This window comes from Lissotriton helveticus, chromosome 5_1 (genome assembly GCF_964261635.1).
Source record: "Lissotriton helveticus chromosome 5_1, aLisHel1.1, whole genome shotgun sequence".
NCBI lineage: Eukaryota > Metazoa > Chordata > Amphibia > Caudata > Salamandridae > Lissotriton > Lissotriton helveticus.
In genome coordinates, this window is record NC_136065.1 from 2,123,569,659 (window position 1) to 2,123,582,038 (window position 12,380).

The following is a 12,380-nucleotide window of genomic DNA, read 5'->3' on the forward strand; positions in this document are numbered from 1 at the left end:
GCATACCACTTGGTGTCCTTACATGGTTATGTAAGCGCTCCGAGGGGCATCTACTCCAGTGCATATCCCTTGATGCCCTTACATGCTTATGTAAGCGCTCCGAGGGGCATCTACTCCAGTGCATACCCCTTGGTTCCCTTACATGCTTATGTAAGCACTCCGAGGGGCATCTACTCCAGTGCATACCCCTTGGTGCCCTTACATGGTTATGTAAGCGCTCCGAGGGGCATCTACTCCAGTGCATATCCCTTGATGCCCTTACATGCTTATGTAAGCGCTCCGAGGGGCATCTACTCCAGTGCATACCCCTTGGTGCCCTAACATGCTTATGTAAGCGCTCCGAGGGGCATCTACTCCAGTGCATACCCCTTGGTGCCCTTACATGGTTTATGTAAGCACTCCGAGGGGCATCTACTCCAGTGTATACCCCTCGTTGCCCTTACATGCTTATGTAAGCGCTCCGAGGGGCATCTACTCCAGTGCATACCCCTTGGTGCCCTTACATGCTTATGTAAGCGCTCCGAGGGGCATCTACTCCAGTGCATACCCCTTGGTGCCCTTACATGGTTTATGTAAGCACTCCGAGGGGCATCTACTCCAGTGTATACCCCTCGTTGCCCTTACATGCTTATGTAAGCGCTCCGAGGGGCATCTACTCCAGTGCATACCCCTTGGTGCCCTTACATGGTTATGTAAGCGCTCCGAGGGGCATCTACTCCAGTGCATATCCCTTGATGCCCGAGGGGCATCTACTCCAGTGTATACCCCTTGGTGCCCTTACATGGTTATGTAAGCACTCCGAGGGGCATCTACTCCAGTGCATACCCCTTGGTGCCCTTACATGGTTATGTAAGCGCTCCGAGGGGCATCTACTCCAGTGTATACCCCTTGGTGCCCTTACATGCTTATGTAAGCGCTCCGAGGGGCATCTACTCCAGTGCATACCCCTTGGTGCCCTTACATGGTTATGTAAGCACTCCGAGGGGCATCTACTCCAGTGTATACCCCTTGGTGCCCTTACATACTAATGTAAGCACTCCGAGGGGCATCTACTCCAGTGTATACCCCTTGGTGCCCTTACATGCTTATGTAAGCGCTCCGAGGGGCATCTACTCCAGTGTATACCCCTTGGTGCCCTTACATGGTTATGTAAGCGCTCCGAGGGGCATCTACTCCAGTGCATACCCCTTGGTGCCCTTACATGGTTTATGTAAGCGCTCCGAGGGGCATCTACTCCAGTGCATACCCCTCGTTGCCCTTACATGGTTTATGTAAGCGCTCCGAGGGGCATCTACTCCAGTGCATACCCCTCGTTGCCCTTACATGCTTATGTAAGCGCTCCGAGGGGCATCTACTCCAGTGTATACCCCTCGGTGCCCTTACATGCTTATGTAAGCACTCCGAGGGGCATCTACTCCAGTGCATACCCCTCGGTGCCCTTACATGCTTATGTAAGCGCTCCGAGGGGCATCTACTCCAGTGCATACCCCTCGGTGCCCTTACATGCTTATGTAAGCGCTCCGAGGGGCATCTACTCCAGTGCATATCCCTTGATGCCCTTACATGCTTATGTAAGCGCTCCGAGGGGCATCTACTCCAGTGTATACCCCTTGGTGCCCTTACATGGTTATGTAAGCGCTCCGAGGGGCATCTACTCCAGTGCATACCCCTTGGTGCCCTTACATGCTTATGTAAGCGCTCCGAGGGGCATCTACTCCAGTGCATACCCCTTGGTGCCCTTACATGCTTATGTAAGCGCTCCGAGGGGCATCTACTCCAGTGCATACCCCTTGGTGCCCTTACATGCTTATGTAAGCGCTCCGAGGGGCATCTACTCCAGTGCATACCCCTTGGTGCCCTTACATGCTTATGTAAGCGCTCCGAGGGGCATCTACTCCAGTGCATATCCCTTGATGCCCTTACATGCTTATGTAAGCACTCCGAGGGGCATCTACTCCAGTGCATACCCCTTGGTGCCCTTACATGCTTATGTAAGCACTCCGAGAGGCATCTACTCCAGTGCATACCCCTTGGTGCCCTTACATGCTTATGTAAGCGCTCCGAGGGGCATCTACTCCAGTGCATACCCCTTGGTGCCCTTACATGCTTATGTAAGCGCTCCGAGGGGCATCTACTCCAGTGCATACCCCTTGGTGCCCTTACATGCTTATGTAAGCGCTCCGAGGGGCATCTACTCCAGTGCATACCCCTTGGTGCCCTTACATGCTTATGTAAGCGCTCCGAGGGGCATCTACTCCAGTGCATATCCCTTGATGCCCTTACATGCTTATGTAAGCACTCCGAGGGGCATCTACTCCAGTGCATACCCCTTGGTGCCCTTACATGCTTATGTAAGCACTCCGAGGGGCATCTACTCCAGTGTATACCCCTTGGTGCCCTTACATGGTTATGTAAGCGCTCCGAGGGGCATCTACTCCAGTGCATACCCCTTGGTGCCCTTACATGCTTATGTAAGCGCTCCGAGGGGCATCTACTCCAGTGCATACCCCTTGGTGCCCTTACATGCTTATGTAAGCACTCCGAGAGGCATCTACTCCAGTGCATACCCCTTGGTGCCCTTACATGCTTATGTAAGCACTCCGAGGGGCATCTACTCCAGTGTATACCACTTGGTGCCCTTACATGCTTATGGAAGCGCTCCGAGGGGCATCTACTCCAGTGCATACCCCTTGGTGCCCTTACATGGTTATGTAAGCACTCCGAGGGGCATCTACTCCAGTGTATACCCCTTGGTGCCCTTACATGGTTATGTAAGCACTCCGAGGGGCATCTACTCCAGTGCATACCCCTTGGTGCCCTTACATGGTTTATGTAAGCGCTCCGAGGGGCATCTACTCCAGTGCATACCCCTTGTTGCCCTTACATGCTTATGTAAGCACTCCGAGGGGCATCTACTCCAGTGTATACCCCTTGGTGCCCTTACATGGTTATGTAAGCACTCCGAGGGGCATCTACTCCAGTGTATACCCCTTGGTGCCCTTACATGGTTTATGTAAGCGCTCAGAGGGTATCTACTCCAGTGCATACCCCTCGTTGCCCTTACATGCTTATGTAAGCACTCCGAGGGCATCTACTCCAGTGTATACCCCTTGGTGCCCTTACATGGTTATGTAAGCGCTCCGAGGGGCATCTACTCCAGTGTATACCCCTTGGTGCCCTTACATGGTTATGTAAGCACTCCGAGGGGCATCTACTCCAGTGTATACCCCTTGGTGCCCTTACATGCTTATGTAAGCACTCCGAGGGGCATCTACTCCAGTGCATACCCCTTGGTGCCCTTACATGCTTATGTAAGCGCTCCGAGGGGCATCTACTCCAGTGCATACCCCTTGGTGCCCTTACATGCTTATGTAAGCACTCCGAGGGGCATCTACTCCAGTGCATATCCCTTGATGCCCTTACATGCTTATGTAAGCGCTCCGAGGGGCATCTACTCCAGTGTATACCCCTTGGTGCCCTTACATGGTTATGTAAGCGCTCCGAGGGGCATCTACTCCAGTGCATACCCCTTTGTGCCCTTACATGCTTATGTAAGCGCTCCGAGGGGCATCTACTCCAGTGCATACCCCTTGGTGCCCTTACATGCTTATGTAAGCGCTCCGAGGGGCATCTACTCCAGTGTATACCCCTTGGTGCCCTTACATGGTTATGTAAGCACTCCGAGGGGCATCTACTCCAGTGCATACCCCTTGGTGCCCTTACATGCTTATGTAAGCGCTCCGAGGGGCATCTACTCCAGTGCATACCCCTTGGTGCCCTTACATGCTTATGTAAGCACTCCGAGAGGCATCTACTCCAGTGTATACCCCTTGGTGCCCTTACATGCTTATGTAAGCGCTCCGAGGGGCATCTACTCCAGTGTATACCACTTGGTGCCCTTACATGCTTATGTAAGCGCTCCGAGGGGCATCTACTCCAGTGCATACCCCTTGGTGCCCTTACATGGTTATGTAAGCACTCCGAGTGGCATCTACTCCAGTATACCCCTTGGTGCCCTTACATGCTTATGTAAGCACTCCGAGGGGCATCTACTCCAGTGTATACCCCTTGGTGCCCTTACATGGTTATGTAAGCACTCCGAGGGGCATCTACTCCAGTGTATACCCCTTGGTGCCCTTACATGGTTATGTAAGCACTCCGAGGGGCATCTACTCCAGTGCATACCCCTTGGTGCCCTTACATGGTTATGTAAGCGCTCCGAGGGGCATCTACTCCAGTGTATACCCCTTGGTGCCCTTACATGCTTATGTAAGCGCTCCGAGGGGCATCTACTCCAGTGCATACCCCTTGGTGCCCTTACATGGTTATGTAAGCACTCCGAGGGGCATCTACTCCAGTGTATACCCCTTGGTGCCCTTACATACTAATGTAAGCACTCCGAGGGGCATCTACTCCAGTGTATACCCCTTGGTGCCCTTACATGCTTATGTAAGCGCTCCGAGGGGCATCTACTCCAGTGTATACCCCTTGGTGCCCTTACATGGTTATGTAAGCGCTCCGAGGGGCATCTACTCCAGTGCATACCCCTTGGTGCCCTTACATGGTTTATGTAAGCGCTCCGAGGGGCATCTACTCCAGTGCATACCCCTCGTTGCCCTTACATGCTTATGTAAGCGCTCCGAGGGGCATCTACTCCAGTGTATACCCCTTGGTGCCCTTACATGCTTATGTAAGCGCTCCGAGGGGCATCTACTCCAGTGTATACCCCTCGGTGCCCTTACATGCTTATGTAAGCACTCCGAGGGGCATCTACTCCAGTGCATACCCCTTGGTGCCCTTACATGCTTATGTAAGCGCTCCGAGGGGCATCTACTCCAGTGCATACCCCTTGGTGCCCTTACATGCTTATGTAAGCGCTCCCAGGGGCATCTACTCCAGTGCATATCCCTTGATGCCCTTACATGCTTATGTAAGCGCTCCGAGGGGCATCTACTCCAGTGTATACCCCTTGGTGCCCTTACATGGTTATGTAAGCGCTCCGAGGGGCATCTACTCCAGTGCATACCCCTTGGTGCCCTTACATGCTTATGTAAGCGCTCCGAGGGGCATCTACTCCAGTGCATACCCCTTGGTGCCCTTACATGCTTATGTAAGCGCTCCGAGGGGCATCTACTCCAGTGCATACCCCTTGGTGCCCTTACATGCTTATGTAAGCGCTCCGAGGGGCATCTACTCCAGTGCATACCCCTTGGTGCCCTTACATGCTTATGTAAGCGCTCCGAGGGGCATCTACTCCAGTGCATATCCCTTGATGCCCTTACATGCTTATGTAAGCACTCCGAGGGGCATCTACTCCAGTGTATACCCCTTGGTGCCCTTACATGGTTATGTAAGCGCTCCGAGGGGCATCTACTCCAGTGCATACCCCTTGGTGCCCTTACATGCTTATGTAAGCGCTCCGAGGGGCATCTACTCCAGTGCATACCCCTTGGTGCCCTTACATGCTTATGTAAGCACTCCGAGAGGCATCTACTCCAGTGTATACCCCTTGGTGCCCTTACATGCTTATGTAAGCACTCCGAGGGGCATCTACTCCAGTGTATACCACTTGGTGCCCTTACATGCTTATGGAAGCGCTCCGAGGGGCATCTACTCCAGTGCATACCCCTTGGTGCCCTTACATGGTTATGTAAGCACTCCGAGGGGCATCTACTCCAGTGTATACCCCTTGGTGCCCTTACATGGTTATGTAAGCACTCCGAGGGGCATCTACTCCAGTGCATACCCCTTGGTGCCCTTACATGGTTTATGTAAGCGCTCCGAGGGGCATCTACTCCAGTGCATACCCCTTGTTGCCCTTACATGCTTATGTAAGCACTCCGAGGGGCATCTACTCCAGTGTATACCCCTTGGTGCCCTTACATGGTTATGTAAGCACTCCGAGGGGCATCTACTCCAGTGTATACCCCTTGGTGCCCTTACATGGTTTATGTAAGCGCTCAGAGGGTATCTACTCCAGTGCATACCCCTCGTTGCCCTTACATGCTTATGTAAGCACTCCGAGGGCATCTACTCCAGTGTATACCCCTTGGTGCCCTTACATGGTTATGTAAGCGCTCCGAGGGGCATCTACTCCAGTGTATACCCCTTGGTGCCCTTACATGGTTATGTAAGCACTGAGGTTCCGTGACGATTTTACTCGTTTTTATAACATTGTCGTAAATACATAATTTTGGTATCAGTGAACCGCAAATGATCCATTTAGTATATCCTGGTATTTTCGCTATGCTACGAGCAAGAGCACTCCTGTTACCAACACATTTGTAATTTTCCCATGGCATCCATCTTAGATCACGGAAGCCATTTTGTATTCCTTGCCCTCACATAGTCAATGGACACGCAATGACCTCTTTTCAATTAAGGACACGTAGGCCTTGGCCGGCAATTCACCTTGCTAGTGACACGTGCACCTTAGGCCAGCAACGCTGTAGCAGCATGACTCGGCAAGACCTGCCTCCCCAGCCTGAGGCCAGTCCTGCTATACTGGTTCTTGTGTTCGTTGGCCTGATCATGATTAGGCGGCCGAAGCTGGTAACCGTGCCCATTTACGACCCACAAACATTTCTTATCCTGTCTTTCTATCTTCTACACCTGGCTCTGCTCCTTTCCTTCTGGGCCTTTATTAGGGGGAGGTAACGAAATTTACGATGAGGCGGTCCGGGTCTTGAATGAAGAATTGACATGGGATTATGATGGACTAGTGGGAACCCCTCATTTGTAATGTTTCGACATCAGATACTGTTGACGATTCCTGTGCAACGCCAAATATTTATTGTTTAAGATACGAATGTTTAGAACTGTGGTAACATGTAAAGAATTTGCCTGAAGCCCAATATTTGGTATATAAGGAGCAATCCTCTTTGTACAAATCGAACAGGCTCCTAGATACTGCCCATGTGTAGTTTCTGTGACTTCTGTGTCCCTGCAGTAATAAACCTTTGGTCTTTGACGCCACCATCGAGAAGCCCGTGTTTCTGTTTGTTTGTGCACCGAGACAGGTGGAACTCCGGGGTCTTCGGGTGTTATCCCTGACACCTCTGGACGGAACCAAAAGGTCCAGAACTCCAATTGGCGCCCAACGTGGGGCGACGTCATTCGGTACCGGTCCAAAAGCCTGAAGAGTTCGAGGAGCTTCGTGTGAAGATTTCAGAGGGAGGCGCCCCACTTCATCGATCCCGGCATATCGCAAAAGTGGCCCCGACGTTCTCTTCCACGAGGGTTCCCGTTCAGACGGCTGCAGTGGTCCGTTGCCTTGACCGTCGCCCTGTCTTGGACCCGAGGTGCAGTCCTCAGTACGGCGAAACGTGACGGGTTTCTCCTTGGTGACGTCTTCAGTGCCTCAGTTAAGTATTCAGTGGTTGCTAGTTAAATATTTTGTGAGGATTGCTCCCGTTTGAATAATCCTTTTAGTTCTCAGTTCAGTTCAGTTCTGTAAGATTATCACTGGTTATTCTGGTTACGATAATCATTCTGTTCAGTTCAGGTATCGATACATTTGTCAGTTCTGGTAGGCCTAAGTTCTCGGTTCAAGTGCGCATCTTTTTGTGTTTTGTTTGTCCTGTGTTCCGGATTATAAAATGGTAAGTCGGACAAATTGTATGTTGTCTTGTTTTAGTTGCAACAGTGATTCCCAGTTGGAGGACTCGTGTTTGGTTCCTCCGATTGGAACTCCCCTTTATGATCTATATTGCAAATTTGGTGTGGGCCCTATCTCTTATAACGAGATATGGATCCGCTACACAGAGAAAGATGGTGTCCTTAGTTGGCCACTACATGGTAGTTTTGAACCTGAAGTTCTCGATAATCTAGAAAGAAGGTTGTTTAAGAAGAAAGCCCGGCCGGCAATGTTTGATTCTTTCCGTTATTGGCGAAAAGAATCTAAACAGAGAAAGATTAAAAAGTTAAAGAAAGAACAGAAAGAGCAAGAGTTGACTTTAGAACAGTCTGCTAGGCAGCTGCAACTCAACGAGTCTGAGAAAGCGATGGAGGTGGCCGATAGAGAGCGTAATTTAGCGATAGACAAGTGCTATCCTGCTTTGCCATCGAGTACGGTTAAGATAGTAGAGGACCCTGAAAAGGATCCCCTGTTGTCTTACTTGTTACGATCACCCCCACCGTATGCACAAGGTGCTACGGCTCCACCTATACCGAATGTTCACTTACCGGTTGCTGGACAACCTGGTGTCCCTGTTCCCGCTCCCCTGAATCAAGTTCCTGTACCTCCTGTGGTCAATATTAATGTTCCTTCGACAACCCCTCTTCTAGGGTTGCCGGCTTCTTTTCCTATGCCTGTGTCGCTCACACCTGCTACTTCACAAGCTAATTTTCAAGCTACTCCTACTGTTCCTGACCTATCTGTTCCAACTGCTACTCTATTCACTGCCTCTGCTAATATTATGACTCCGCTTTCTGTTCGTCGAAGGATCACTGATTCTGTCTCTAATATTCTATCTCCCTTCTACAAAACTCTGATTAAGACTCCTACCTCTGACTCTGTGCAGAGACGTAGTCAGCTTCCCAGTACTGAGGAAAGAGGAATACTAGATTCCACTGCGCTTAGATGGGTTTCGAAAGTTGGAAGATATAATGTACAAGATGTATTAGATACATTTATGCAATGGAACGAACCGACACAACGATATGTGTTCGATGAAATGTGTTTCCTTCTACGTGAGGAATTGGAAGAAGATGACCCTGAATCAAATCTAGGAGAATTAATTAATGTTCAGAAAGAATTTGCTACAGGTATGATAGTTGGACAAAATATAAAAGAAGCGATGGAACTGGTTCTAAGTTATAGAGCCGACTCATCCCTTCTTTCACCGAGAGAGTTAGAGAAACGTAGTACGAAACGAAATCGGCAATATCCAATGAGAGAGGTTCCACCAATTTGGCGTGAAGCTGTGCAAGCTAATGCAAACCTTGGTATTGCAGCCGCTCCGGCCCAATTCCAGAGAGTATGGATACATATTCCATGGAAGCGAGCTGAAGTATTAGCAGTAAAACAGGCCTTGCCAGATCCGCGTAAAAATCCTGCAGGATACTACAAAGAGTTGGCTCAAACAGTTGACGCTTGTGTATTGAATCTTGCTGACATAGATCTGCTATTTGGTAATGTAGTACCGCAACCAATTTGGGCTAAAATTCGTAAAGAGAATCATCCAGTTGCCCTAGGTGGTGACTGGGCAGCTATAATTGCAGCGGATGGTCAACAAGTAGGTGGTTCCAAACCTGAACCTTTAATTGCTAATTTGCCTGGTAGAATAATCGATTTAATGAAAACTTTAATGCCTGCATTACGCGTTAACTGGGACAAATTGTCCGCATGCAAACAAAAGAAAGACGAAAGCGTCTCCGACTTTTTCACAAGATTCGAAGAGACTTTCGTGGATCATAGTGGTCAAGATATGAGCACAGAAGGAGGCCAGAGATTATTCGTTGATAAATTTGTGCACAATCTGTTGCCAGAACTTAGTAGTAAATTAAAGAATTCTGAAAGTGCGTGGGCTGTCTCTACGACTGCGCAAATACTTGCGACTGCTCAGTACTACGAAAATAGGGATAAAGAAGAGAAGGAAAAATCAGATAAAAAGACGAAAGATTTAAAAACTAAAGTACTTTTACAGCAAGCTTATCCGCCTCGCACGAATCAAACTAATATGCAGCAAGGGACATATCAAAGAACGGATTATAATTTTCAAAGGCCACAATATCAATGGAATCAATGTGCTTATTGCAAAAAAGAAGGTCATTATAAGAGTGATTGTCCAGTTCGGGCGCAAAATAATGATGCGGCAGCTCAGAGAGGTCGTGGTAGTTCTATGCAAAACTCTAGAGGTCGAGGACGAGGTGCTATGCCTCCACAGACAAGTGATCGCCCCTCTAATTATTTCGATCAGCGAAATGGACAATCTGCCCAACAGAATAGGTCTCCACAGTATCATGTCGAAGACTATTATGAAACTAGTGAGGAAATTCAGCAAAGTGAATACTAGGACAGCCATGGACAAAGAGAGGGAGTAGTATCAGTACCAGTAGATCAGAGTGGACCTTATGTCGCAGTAGCAACATCAGGTATAGTCGAACCGTTTCTGTTGGATACTGGTGCAGCAAAAAGTTCTATCATACATGCTAAACTCCCTGGCGCACCTTTGTCTGGCTCAACAAACGTTTCAGTAGGTTTTTCAGGCGCCCCTGTTCACAACCCTGTTTCTGGTCCTTTGTATATTTCTGTCGGACCTCGTCAATTGAAAGCACCCCTGATTTTGACGACAGGTTGTAACGAAAATCTGCTTGGTTTAGACTTGTTAAAACGCCTGTACGCGACATTGTACTGTTCTCCAGCAGGAGTACAGCTTACGTTGGGTAAAAGAATAATCTCTCCGATGTACTTATCGATGGATGCACTCCCACCAGAGCTGCGTTCACTCCCTGATACTCTTTGGGCGACTGGTCCTAATGATGTAGGTCTATTGAAAATTCCACCCTATGTAGTAACTTTGAAAGCAAATGTCAAACTTCCACGAATTCCACAATACAGAATCTCTAGTGAAGGCGAGCGTGCGCTCCTACTAATAGTACAAGACCTGATCAAGAAAGATGTTGTAGAAGAAACCAGAGGTAATGTCTGTAATAGTCCGGTACTGCCTATTTTGAAACGAACTGACCCTACAAAGCCTCCAGTATATAGGTTCGTAATTGATCTTAGAGAGGTTAATAAAATTGTGATCCCACAGTTTCCTGTGGTACCAGACATTACTGCATTGTTAACGTTGATTCCTGCTACAGCAGCATGGTTTTCGGTTATCGATTTGAAAAATGCCTTTTTCAGCATTCCGATAGCCGAGGAAAGCAGAGATATTTTCGGATTTTCTCTAGGAGGACGAAGTTTTAGATTTAAACGCGCTCCACAAGGTTATTGTGAAAGCCCATCCATTTACAGTCAAGCATTAAAAAGTCAGTTAGATTCCTTCGTACTTCCTCATGGTTCTGCTCTAGTACAGTATGTCGATGATCTTCTAGTGGCTGCCGATGACAAGGAAACTTGCAAAACAGCTACGATTTCTTTATTGCATCACTTGTCGGATTTGAATCACAAGGTGTCACCTTCAAAAATGCAATACTGCTGCCAAGAAGTGACCTACCTAGGTCATCTCTTGTCAAAGGAGGGAAGGAAGCTGACCCCAGAGAGAATAAAAGCAATTACACAGATGAACGTTCCTAGCACACAGAGAGAAGTACGTGCTTTTTTAGGTATTACCTCATATTGTAGGCAATGGATCCCAAATTTTTCTCTTTTAGCAAAACCATTGGTAGCCTTGACTGGGAAAGGTGTTCCAAGTCCGGTACCATGGTCTGCTGAATGTCAGCAGAGTTTTTCTGAGTTACGAAATGCACTGTGTTCAGCACCTGTATTGGGTACACCCGACTACAGTAAGCCATTTACGCTCTATGTCCACGAGAGAGAAGGTTGTGCATTGAGTGTTTTGACGCAGAAATTTGGTGATAAACAACGCCCTTGTGCGTATTTTTCATCAACATTAGATCCAGTAGCTAGAGCATTGCCTAGTTGCTTGAGAGCTACAGCCGCAGCTGCAGCTTCCATTCGACAATCTGCTGGTTTAGTAATGAACAACATGCTAGTAGTCATGGTTCCTCATGCCGTGGATACACTCATGAACCGAACCAAGACACAACACCTTACTAGTGCTAGATTATCAGGCTATGAACTGACACTATTAGCTAGTCATATTCAGATCAAAAGATGCAATGTATTGAATCCAGCAACATTGTTGCCGACTAGTCAAGAGTCGAGTGATTCCGAACCACACGACTGTTGTTTCAGAACTGAGGAAGAAACAAAAGGACGAATCGACCTAAAAGACACTCCATTGTCAGAACCAGATGGCACGTTGTATGTTGACGGGTCTTGCTTCAAATTGGAGAATGGTGATGTGACTGCTGCTTATGCAGTAACGACTTTGAGTACGATTGTAGAGACTGCAAGAGTGAGTCAGAATTCTGCCCAGGCTGCAGAATTGATCGCGCTAACAAGAGCGTGCGTTTTAGCTAAGGGAAAGAGAGTGAATGTGCTCACAGATAGTCAGTACGCGTTCGGCGTGGCCCATAGTTTTGGCCGTTTGTGGAAAGAGAGAGGTTTCATTACGTCCCATGGGACTAAGATTCAACATGGTCAGCTAGTTAATGACTTGTTGGAATCTCTAACCTTACCGACTGAAGTTGCGATTGTGAAATGCAGTGCTCATAAAGCAATCACGAATGATGTTGGTCGTGGGAATGCTTTTGCTGATGAAACTGCAAAACAGACAGCTAGAAATATGATGAGTAGAATGTATGTT